The sequence below is a fragment of the Lissotriton helveticus genome, chromosome 1_1 (genome assembly GCF_964261635.1).
Source record: "Lissotriton helveticus chromosome 1_1, aLisHel1.1, whole genome shotgun sequence".
In the NCBI taxonomy this organism is placed as follows: Eukaryota; Metazoa; Chordata; class Amphibia; order Caudata; family Salamandridae; genus Lissotriton; species Lissotriton helveticus.
Window position 1 is genome coordinate 1,027,828,062 of NC_136057.1, and position 12,674 is coordinate 1,027,840,735.

Consider the following 12,674-nt stretch of genomic DNA (forward strand, 5'->3'; position numbering starts at 1 on the left):
AGTGTTTAATTAATAAAGACCTATTTTTATTAATAGTCTTCCTATGCTTCTTTGTATTTTAACTTGAGAGTGGCTTTGCTTGTTGATTTGTGGCTGTTAGACGTGGCATTCTTGGTGTTGTTTCCCCTGACTTTTTGCCTCTACCTCCTGTATTTTTGATGCTGTGCTGGATTTCATTTTTGCTGGCTTAGATGCTTTGGGCACGTTGCCACTGCTGACCAGTGTCAAAGTGCAAGTGCTCCCTGTGTGAATTGTTATCCATGATTGGCATATTTGATTTGCTGATAAGCCTCCAGTAAAGTGCACTGAGTGTGCCCAGGGCTTGTAAATCAAATGCTATGTGTGGGCCTGCAGAACTGATAGTGCCACCCACACAAGTAGCCTTCTAATTGTAACTCAGACCTGCAACTGCAGTGTCTGCGCATACAGTTTTCCACTGTCATGTCGATGAGGTAAGTGCGCCTACTTGCTAGGCCCTAACCTTCCCTTCTCTTCCGTTTGAGGTACCACTCAAGTAGGCCCAAGGTAGCCCCATGGGCAGGGGGCAGTGTATGTGAAAGGTAGGACTTGTACTAGTGTGTTTTATATGCCCTGATTGTGAAATACTGCCAATTTTATTTTTCACTATGAAAGTCTATCTGTCCTGTAGTCTAACATGGGAGTGACTTTGTAACATCTTACATGTATAACTTTCCATTGGGACAAGATTGAGAAATAGAGTTTAGGCTCTCTGAACACAGAATTTAGTAACACATCTTTTAAGGGAGATGGTTTTATGAAATGCAACTTTTAGAAAGTGGCATTTCATAGGTACCTGAAATACCAAGGCTTCTTTGAAGAAAAGGCCAGTCAAATCGATTGGATAACCACTTCTAAAGTACAGGTACTTCAATTTCCATGCACAAAGAAAAAATAATGTAGAAGAGAAGGCTGTTAATGATCCTAAAGAATATTTCTTTAACTTTCAGATTACACCGTGGTTCAGCCCTGACGATAATCCCTAAAGTTACATGGGGATTGGAAACACGTCTGCATTTTCCGTTTTACCTTTGAGGGATTGTAATTAAATAGGACTCTTGAGAGGGTTGTTAGTACAAATATATCCCCGGAGAGACCCCTAAACTCCTTTTCCCCATAGACATCTAATTTCTAATTAGTACAAGGACTTTAGTTAGAGAGAGTTAACGTATAACTAACATTGACTGGTGCAATTGTTTGTAATGTTAAGTACAAAAGACTTGTAATGTTATGTACACAATTTTCTACATATTCTGTTGCATTTTCACATTATCACTCACGTTTGTTTTATTTTTATCTGTAAAATGAAGAATGTATCTTTTGAATGCTCCATTGAAAAGTAAAATGGTTATATAAATGTTCAAAATATTTCCAAGTGATGAAGTAAGGTACAGTGACTAAATGTGTTGCACCTCAGGCTGCTGAAATAAACAGCAGCCTTGAAAACTGGTGGCCAGGTTTCTATTTTTTATAACCTTTTAGAAAGTAGGCATTGTCTTATCTAACCATTCTGTATGCCCCTGCTGGTTTATGTATTGACTGTCTGGTTTTGGAGTGAAAGAGGCTGGGGATGTGCATTCACTGTAGACAGCCACCGGGGGAGGGGGTTAAGGTGTGTCCTTCCTTTCCTGGGTGACTCAGAGCTGAGCTGAATAGACCTTGGCTGAATTTAGAGTGGTGGGAGGAGTTTCACTTATACCTGAAAAGGCAGTGTGCCCTCTGCACAATGTTGCTGCCACTTTCTGTAGTGAAGCTGCACTGGGTAGGACAGAATTGGTTTGGACTGTGCTCCGAGACTCTGGCCACAAAGAGAACAAAGACAAAGTAGGGCATAAGTAGTGGACCTTAAATCCCAGAGAAATCGGTCACTTCTGGACTCAAGAGGAACTTTGCTGGTGTCTGTGTGCTTTGCTCGGGTGGCCTGCAGTCGCTGCTTCTGCTGAGGAAGAGGACAAATACTGGAACTTTTCTATGAACCTGCTTGTAGAAAAATCTCCAATGGCTTTAGAGTGCTGGCCTTCTGTCCTAAAGACTCAGGGACACAAATACTTCACCACCAGCTCCCCTGAACTCCACTGCTCAGAGTTTTACCTGACATGAGTAGCCTATTCCAGTTTTTGGGCCTCTGAGTCTGAACGTTGTTCCTGCTGTTGGGAGGGGGAAGAAACTTAATGAAAGCAAGAAAAACAACTCTGATGCCATCAGCGATGCTACCAGTAACTCAGCGACCTGCACTGAGGCTAGGGGTACGGCTTACAAAGTGCATTCACGATGCACCACCTGGTATCTCCAACGCCAGCCAATGCCTGCAGTTATCAGCCTCCCCGAAGCCAGCGCTCGCACCGACGCTGTCACTGCCAGAGCCTGCATCCCATTATCGTGGAGCTGATAACCAACAATGGTGACTGCACAAACTCTTCGACTTCGCATTGTCTCACTGGAACCGACGCTTTACCGCCACAATCTTCCCCTGTCCTGGACTTGACACTTCACCTCCTCGTGCACATGATGCCTTTTTTCCCCGTGGTGACCAGGGAACCGCCCTCGACCTCGGCTCCAACGCCTCACCTCCAGGATGCCACGCATCATCCATAGACTTCGTTTTCCAAAGTACTGTTGTTTTGGGTTCTGTGTGACTCCGTGCCTGATGCTGGGCACCGTGCGGTCAATGCTGTAGTTTGGATTTATGTCTGTCACAACATCATAATAGCCCCAAATGGAGCTATTTGTTTTCTACATGTGCTATTTCTGCAAGGAACTGTTTTTAGGTGCCATTTTGATATATGTATGTTGGATATTTGTAGTTTTGGTCTTGTTTGGTTTAGATAAAGATATTTTATTTTTCTAAACTGGTGTGCCTATTTGTGGTGTTATCACTGTTTTACTGTGAGTGCTGGTACAAATACTTTACACATGGCCTTTGGGATAAGCCTTCTGCCCATGCCAAGCTATCAAGGGGGTGAGCAGGGGCTATCTGAAGTGTGTATCCCCCTTACCCTGACTAGAAGCAAGAGTCCCTACTTGGACAAAGCTGCATACCTCTGCCAACTAGAGACCCCCAACACTACTTCTGCACTAAAGCCTTTGAATTCTGCGCTACCACTGATGAGACGAAGAGTATCACAATGACTGTGCATTCCCAGAAATGGACATTAAAATGGGTACACAAAAGCTCAATGATAAAACCAGTGGGGCCACCTGTAACAAGAAAAAGAGAAGTGTCCATACACGTACACATGTGTATGTGTATATATCACTTCCGTCCCAGTTATTCATTTATTATTCTCCTATGACTCATGTTAAATTTGGGGGTCTCTAGTTGGCACAGGTAGGTACTTGTGACAAATAGGGACCCTTGCCTCTGGTCAGATTAAGGGGATATACTCCTAAAATAACCCCTGATCACCCCCTTGGTAGCTTGGCATGAGCAGACAGGCTTATCTCAGAGGCAGTGTGTAAAGCAATTGTGAACACATACAGTAATCAAGCGAAAAAACTACAGATGGACACCACACAAGTTGTATATTAAAAATATTTATATAGGTTTAACACAAGACCACAATCGACAAAAATCCACAATACTGTACTTAAAATGGTAGAATAAGCTTAGTTCTCTTTAGATTTTAAAATGCGACACTTTGAGTCAATGTACCTTAAGATGCGTAACACTTCTAAAACGAAAGTGTTGCAGGGATGGTGATGGGTAGCTCCTTACACGCAAAGACGGTGATGCATTGAAGATCCGCTGCAAAGAAACAAAGATGGCATCTTCTTCTTGATGCGATACGCTTTGCCTATGTTGCGAGATGTCTCAACTCGATGCGACAGCTGCAGCGGCGACACCCTTGTTCAGCAATGCAACGGCTTTGGTGGCGACACTCTTCTCTGACAATGCAAGACGCTTCCACTCGATGCGACAACTGCAACGGCAACACCTTTGTTCGGTGGTGCGACAACAGCGGCTGCGACGGCGGCATGCTTCTCCGTGGATGCGAGGCGCTTCTGCAGTGCAATACGACAGCAACAGCGACGACACCCTTGGTCAGTGATGCAGCGGCTGTGAGGGCGACACCCTTCTTCGATGTTGCGAGACGTTTCCTGTGATGCGGTGCAATGCGACAGCTACAGCGGCGACATCCTTGTTCAGTGATGCGACAGCAGCAGCTGCGACGGCAACACGCCTCTTCTTCATGAGTCGTGCTTCCAGCTCCTTGCGACACGCAGTCCCTCAGAAGGCCCAAAACAGCTGCAGGCACTTCCAAAGAACTCTAGGAGAGCTGGTGGTTGAAGTCTGTTGCCCCTGAGACTTTAGCAGGAGGCAAGCTCTTCTCTCAAGCCCTTGGAGATTCTTCACAAGTTGAATAAAGCATACACAAAGTTCCTTTCTCCTTTCTTTGGCAGTCAGGTAACCACTGCAGGCCAATCCCCCAAGCAGCACTTCAGCTTAGGGATTGTCTCTCCTCAGTCTCTCTGATTCCACGCCTGGTTTCCTCTTGTTGCCCAAAAGTGATCTAAAGTTCTGGGAATTGGGTCCTCACTTTTATACACAGTTTCTCTTTATTCTCTGAAGGACGAGAGGCCTTTGCCTAGTCCAAACCATTTCTGGTCAGTCCTGGAGCACTCTGTTTACATGACTCCTTCGTTCCTTTCACAGTGCAGGGCAGAGACATCAGACGCACCACAGGAGGTGGAGCCAGCATTGTGGAGGGAAGCAACAGCCCTAGTCAAGTCCCAGGTGCAACTCCTCCCTCCCATCTAGATGCAGATCTCTCTATTCACCACTGGGCTGACTCACCCTGTCTCCTGGAATCCCCCAGACACTGTCACTCAAACTCCAGACAAGGAATACACAACCTAGCAGAGGCAGTCTTGGATAGTTAGACAAGAAAATACCTACTTTCTAAAAGTGGTATTTTCAAACACAGAATGTTAAAACCAACTTCACTAAAAGATGTATTTTATCATTCTGCGTTCAGGCATACTAAACTTCAATTTGTATCTAGTTCCCTGAGTCAGTTAGGATTATGCAATGTAATATTCTAAGTGCCCATTCTGGCCCATGGGGAATAGGTAGCCTTGCAATAGTGAAACGCGAAAATGGCTGCAATTCACTACTAGGACATGCCACACACATCAGGGCTTGTCCTACCTTATACTTACAATGCACCCTGCCCTTGGGCCTACCATAGGGGTGTCTGATATGAAGAAAAGGGAAGGTTTAAGGACTGGCAAGTTGGTGCACTTGCCCAGTCAGCATGGCAGTACTTAGACACACTTTTACAGGCTGCTTCTGTGGGTGGCACAACCAGTGCTGCAAGCCCACTAGCAGCATTTGGATTACCAGCCCTGGGAACTCCTGGTGCACTGTACTAGGGTCTGACAGGTAAACCAAACCAGCCAATCATGGAATCACTAATCCATACATCAATTTTACAATAGGGAGCACTTGCACTGTGGCACTGGACAGCAGTGGCACAGTGTCCAAAGCATCTAACACCAGCAAAAACACATGAGGCAACAGCAAAAATGGAAGGGAGACCCATGCCAAGGTGCCAGGTCTAACAACTCTCTTTTCTGTTTTTCCTCTATTTTCATGTTTGTTATTCTTTTCTGTTATACCACCTTCAATTTCTTTCCGCCCCTCGTGTACTTAACATGAAGTGTTTTCTTTCCGTTTCTTAACCTGCAGCACTGTCCTCTTTTTGGTCTGGCTAAACAGCTTGAATTCTGCTTTCTAGTTTTCATTTAAAGTTTTCTCATCTTTGCATAATAGAAGTGGTATGGGACACAAGAGATGGGGAAAGGAGGAATGCATCAAATGCACAGGCCCAAGTTTGCTCCACCCTGGCAACACCAGTGAAGGGCTTGTGTAACACCACTCTCTGCACGTTACCAGGTTTGAGCTCCAACAGAGCTAAACTGTTGAATGAATGTTACCTTGTGCAATGTACCTGGTGATCCTGTAAAGCACCCCTATACTTTTGGGTAGAGTTTGCACTATATATAGACTGCAAAAAAGAGCCTAATGTGTGTGAAATCACTAGCCACTCAAGCCAACTGGTTTTATGCCACCATAAGGCGTTTCATTATCTCTGGCACAACCTAGTTACCAGACTCCTGTGAAATAAAAGAATATCAGCAGCACCATTGTCCTTGCTGTAAGAGGATTACTATTTGGTTCTCCGAACACATTCATGGGGTACCTTTCTTTAGCATTTGATACACCATGGTTGTAACTCCAAATAGTAAAAGTTTTTTTAAAAAAAGAGGTCACACACGAGGTGTTGCCCATAGACTGGCATTTTGTGAACATACTGTTTGAGACAGAACCCCATAACAAGCATGTGATGAGGGTACGAATGAGCCTTGGGTGAAATATTAATTACACCGGAGTAAGCTGAGAAATTTCAGTAATTACACATCACTTTTGTGAAATTATCAAAATGATGCAATTACACTAGCTTGAGTAATTAAGAGTAATATTGGGCAATGATCATACTGCTGGAGCACAGGACCAGCAAACTAGGGGAAATATTTAACATGGTGCAAGGGTGCCTGCTTTGGTGCAAGGCTGCCAAAAGGGTGCCAGCACAGGCAAAGGACAGGATAGCGCCATATTGACTTTAAAACAGTGCATTCCTGCCCTTTCCCTGTCTTGCATTGCAGCACAGCATTGTGACTTGCTGCACTGCACTGTGTGCCTTTCTCATAAATGAGCCCTGAAGGGAGAATGAGTGATTTCTGACTACTGCTGTATGTGTACTGTAGCATTTTGTGATATTTTCTTAGCACAAAATGCATCCTTGGGCTGATTTTGAACGCAGGAGTGTATTTTGCACTAAGAAAATAGTGCTAAATGCTGGAGTATACTTCTCACGTAATTATGCATAATTCTGAGTCATTTTGTTGTAATTACAAGTAATTGAGCTAGAGAGAATTCTGCCACTTACACCCACCCCTAGTAAAACATGCACTTGAGGCATTACAAGAGAGTACACGATACAGTTAACTTTTTATATTAAGCATATATTACATTGTATGGTAGGGAGACAAATTAATTTGACCCAAATCATACTATGTTTCATTGAGAGATGGGCGAGCCCAGCATGGTTCGAGGCTAGCTCGGCTGAAGATCTGGCTCCGCCTTGTGTCCCATTGGACTGGGAGGCCAACAGACAGCTGACCCAAGCATTGTAGGTACTGACCCGTTCCCTACCTAAACCAGTTTTTAAAAAACAAAAAATGCCAATCTCTTTTATGCTCTACATTTGACTTGTAATACAGTTCACTGAATTCAGTAATGTACTAAACTGAAACACAACAAGTTTTTTAAGTGTAAGGGTCTTTATTATATTTTAAATTATGTTTATTCTATGATCAATATGCTGACTCTTTCAATTATTCGGATCGTGCTTTGGCTCTTAAAGCCATGCAAGACTACTAGCTTGGCTCTGGTTAAACTCGCTCTATAATTCTGCTGGTGAGTTCCCCTCTAGTTTCATCTATCAAGGGTCGCTTCCAGGTACCAAAGGCAGCAATTCTTCCAGTAGGCATGTCTCCCACTGGTAAATCCTGCATATCTATCTGCGAGTACAGCTGTGCCATATGTAGATCATTGCATGGTTGTGTTGTGGATATAAATTCCTATGTAACTGCAAATTATTTTGTGAGGCACACACTTGTGCTGGTTGTAATTCTAGGGGCACATACTCACACTCTTAAAGATACAAGTTGGACTACCAGACAATTCTACTTAAGAATTTATTTATTCATTTATTTATTTATTTAGTGTTTTCTATAGCGCGAACTTGACTCAGAGTAGGGTATCAGAGCGCTTTACAGTAGCGTTTCATCAGTCCTTAATGTTTTATATTACCATTTAGCATATATACATTCAGTAATACAATTGCCAATGCGCATTTAAGGAACAGGATCATCTTTGAACATGACCTAGTGTGGGGTAGCAGAGCTCTTTAACATAGCGATTCATCCGTCATAATTTTGCACTTCAGTTTAGCATATAGACATATCTACATTCAGTAATGAAATTCGGTAGTTTATGGCTAGCAGACCTCCAACAAAGACTTTATGGAAGAAATGTGCTCTTCTGATGTTTGGTGAGAGAGCATTCCAAATTCTTGGTGCTGCTCCTGAGAATGCTCGGTCATAGGTCTTTTTCTTGCAGTAGCGAGCCGGTTTCAGAAGAAAGTCGGATTTGCTCCTAGATGGACGGTTACCTCCGGATAGCGTAAGTTACTTGGCTAGGTAGCCTGGCTTTGTGGTGTATTGCATTATGAGTGATGCATGCCAATTTGAATTGAATTCTTGCTTCGAAAGGCAGCCAGTTTAGCATTTTCAGGTGAGGAGAGATATTTTTTGGATCCCGCTATCAGCCTTTTGGCTGCATTAAGACAAGCTTTCAATGGGGCAGTAGAGATCTTAGGGAGACCAGCTAGGGTAGTGCACCCGTATTCGATCCTTGATATGACCAGCGCTTGAACTGCAGTTTTAAGATCTGTTTTTTTCAGGAAAGGTTTAAGTTTTCGCAAATAGCTCAAGTGGAACCTGGCATTTTTTGTCATTGTATTAATATGTCCTAACATGTTTAGGTTTTTATCTAGGGTAATTCCCAGTGATTTGGTGGAATCTACAATCTTTGGAGTACTGTTTAGAGCAGTGATAAGGTTGGTCCATTCTGTTGACTTTAGTTTGCTTTTATGTGGTGTAATTAGTAGGAATTCGGTTTTCTGAGGGTTTAGTTTCAGGTGATTCTTGGTTAGCAATTGGAGGGTTCTTGAAAGAGCATGGTTCATGGTCCTAATCTCTTCTGTTGATGCGACCTTGATGTACAACTGAGTGTCATCCGCATACATGTGAAAAGCTATGTTTGCTTTTTGTAATATTTCTGTGAGACGTTCAACGTATAGATTGAAAAGGGCCGGTGAGAGCGTTGAGCTCAGTGGAACTCCAATTGTTTTATTGGTTGGGCTAGATAGGGTTTGGTTGACCATGAATTTTTGTGATCTGTTCTCAAGAAAGGAGCTGAACCAGTAAAGGACTGTACCCTCTAGGCCCATTCTGTTTTTCATCCGATCTATAATTTAATTTTTTCATGGTTCACCGTGTCGAACACTGATGACAGGTCCAGCAAGATTAGGATGCAGGTTTCATTGTGGTTAAGAGCCAGCAGTGCGTCATCTACGATGTGCAAAATTGCGGTTTCAGTACTGTGGTTTGGATGGAAGCCCAATTGATAGACATTTAGCAGGTTGAACTCAGAAATATGTAGACTCAATTGTTGTTGGACACATTTTTCCAGTACTTTGGCTAACATAGGGATGTTAGTAACAGGTGTGAAATTGTTTGGAACAGATGGGTTCTCTGTAGGTTTTTTTAGCAAAGAAATGACTTGTCCTGTTTTAACCCCTTCGATGCTCATGACAAGCTCAGCTCGTCATGAGGTATACCTCTCGTGTGCTCATGACGATCTCAGCTCTTCATGACCATACCCATTTCCATTATGGCCCAGCACAGCAGAGGATCTTCTCAAGCACCCAAGGTGCTAAGGCAGGCTAGCCTTTGTCCTTGTGCTAGTGAGGCATTTATGATCTTTGTCCAAAGTGGGATTAACAGGTGGTTTAAGGAGGACCAGTATTTTGCTGGTAGTGGATCATTATAGTGGTTATTGGGTTTGGTGGTCGACATGATCTTTGAGATGTCTAATTCACTGACCACTTTAAAATCTGACCATCTGGCATTGTTTTTTGGTTTCTTTACTTCTTGTTGAACCAATTCTTCTTCCTCCGTATCCATCCTACTTTCAATGTCTTCAGCTGCTTTTTTTAATTCCTTCTCCAAAGAGTCAGCTTTGTCTGTAAAGAAGGTAGAGAAATCTTCACTATTTAGGCTATTAATGTTGATGGCTGGTGCTACTTTAGCGGTTTTATTAGATTGTTATTTAAGAAGATCAAAAAGTTTCCTGGGTCTATTTACTGCATTGTCCAGTTCTTTCCTGAAAACGTATTTTTTTGATTTAATAATGCTTTTATTGTAATCCTTCCTCGATTGTCTTAATAGTGTTAAGTGGGGTGAAGAAGGATGTTGTCGCCATTTGCGTTCTGATAGTCTCATTGATCTTCTTTCTTCATTGTGGGCATCGTTGTACCATGGGTTTTTGATTTTGTCAGTGACCCTTTTCAGTTTAAGAGGGGCTATGTCCTCGATAATACTTGACATTGACTTGTTATAGTGCAAAGTGAGGTCATTGACGTCAGTCATGCTTTGGGTACTTGTAAATCCGTTGAACAGCGTGCGGCTATTTTTTCCATATTAGTTCCTCGAGTGTCCCTGATCCATTTTTTTGGTTTAGCAGCTTGTGCGGACAATTTGGTTTGGAATTTTGAATCTTGATAATATGGTGATCGGGCTAGTCACATGGTGTGATTACAAAGTTCTCTATCGCTTTCTCTTTAGCTATGATCCAATCTAGGGTGGATCCTTTAGAGTGGGTGGGGAGATGACATCCTTGGACTAATGATTGCTCTACCAGGAAGATTTTAAGGATGTTATTTTGACTATCTACCTGATCTTCCCAATGGATATTAAAGTCTCCTAAGAAGGTATCGTTAGATTGCGGGTTTGAGTTGGTGGTAATGATGTCTATTAGCTGGTCTATGAATTTGGTCTTTGTACCTGGGGGGTGGTAAAGAGCGTGAAGTTTACAGTTTTGGTTATCATCTGATCTAAGAGACATGCCCATATATTCACAAGACTCTAGTGGTTCAGCGTTAATTTTTGTGATGGAAATGTATGATCTGTGAATGCAGGCTATACCCTTACCCCTTCCTTCATTTCTGTCCTATCTCATAATCTGGTAGTTCAGTGGGACTAACAGGTCTAAACATGGTGAGGACGAGTCCGATTGCCATTTTCAGTTAAGATGATAACATCTATTTCCTGGTTTAGTATGATGTCTGCTATGTCAGCCGCCTGTTTATTTGCTGAACGACAGTGGAGTAGTATACATCGCATGTGTTCATGATCATTAATCCTGGCCGATGCAGATGTTTCAGGCATTAGTGTCACATTCTTAAGATTCTTTGTGTTAAACCCTCTATCTTTGGCTAGAGAAGTTCTGTCTCCATTCGTTATGATTGTTTTGATTGTTTGGATGTGATTTTCTCCTGTCTTATAGAGAGCAGTGGCAGTGGGTTCATATGACGAGAGAATGGATACTAGTTCACTATTTGTTAGGTAGTTGAGTTGAGAACGAAAATGGTAAATTCTGTTAGAACTCGCCAAGGGGGTGGACCTGTGCTTAGCTACTGTTTCCCTCGAGGTAACCTGAAGGACCTCCATTTTTGCTAGCCATTTTTCTGATAGGTACAGCAGGTTTTTCGTGTCTTTAATAGCGGATAGCATAGCTTTGTGAGTCTTGCTAGCTTGCGAACTGAGGTTTATAAAATCCCCATTTATGTGTACGGGTCTATTTTTTCCCATTTCTGATCTGTGACGCGTAGTAGTGGGTTGTTGTGTGGGTGTTCCTGTCAGATGGTATGTTTTGACTATCTCTGCCGACTCCGTAGGTGTATTTAAGAGCCTGGGGCCGGTTCTGTAACTCCCTGTGGTACAACCCTGTGTGTCCCTTCTGCTATCAAGATCTACTGGCGATCTTCCCATCCATCTGCTTGTTCCCATTTTAGGGTCAAGAGCACTATTAGGTGTAGGAGGAGAGCACTCCTCCAGTGGAGAGACTGAGGGTGAGGTGACAATTGAGTGTTTTGTGTTGTTGTCTCCACTGTTAGCCTTACTGGGTTCTTGACGCAATTGTTGGGGCTCCTCATTGGGTGATATGTCTTTTAATGATTGGGTAATAGTTACCTGTTGAGGTTCAAGGGTCCTGGTGGATCCATTTACACTATCGCTTGTGGAGTTGAGTTCTTAAGTTGCAGTTTGGGGTTCTACCCTGGGGTTTGTGCTAGCTCGTTTACATTCTCTACCACTTTCACTAGGCTGCACATTATTGGATTCCTGGTGTATAGGTTGGGGTTCATGTTTGATATTAGTCTGGCCCGCCAAGCTATCTAGATTAGACTGTTGTAAAGCATTCTCCCTGCTTATTTCCACCATATCTGGTAGGTTCCCATGAGGGACCGTGTCTTGGGAGATCGTGTGTGGATTAAGTTTTCCGGAGGTGGAACTGCTGATGACCTGGTTTTTTAGTGTCTAGAAGAATTCCTCGAAGTGTTCCAGATCTCTGTTGGCAGCTTGAATAAGCAAAGTGCCATTTTTATACCATGTAATGTTTAATGTTGCTCGCTGTTTTCTAGATGGCGTAATGAGTAGTTTAGTTCCATAGGGAATATTCTTAGATTCCTGAATTTTTAGAGAGTTATTTAATGTCTTTCTCCATCTGGTCATTCTATTTGTAAAGAAAATAAAATCATTAATTATCGCGCCTTTTTTAAGTTTACAGATGGGACCAGGATTAAAGTTTCAGGGTTACTTCAGAGAATCTTTTGTTTAAAGGATTTGGAAGAATATTTAGTCAAACTGGTAGGGTTCTCTCAGTCATCTTAACTGTCTTCAGCATATCTTATAGGCCCTGCCCCCCAAATTCTAACTGTTAGACCTGGCATCATTGGTGTGCCTTTGCC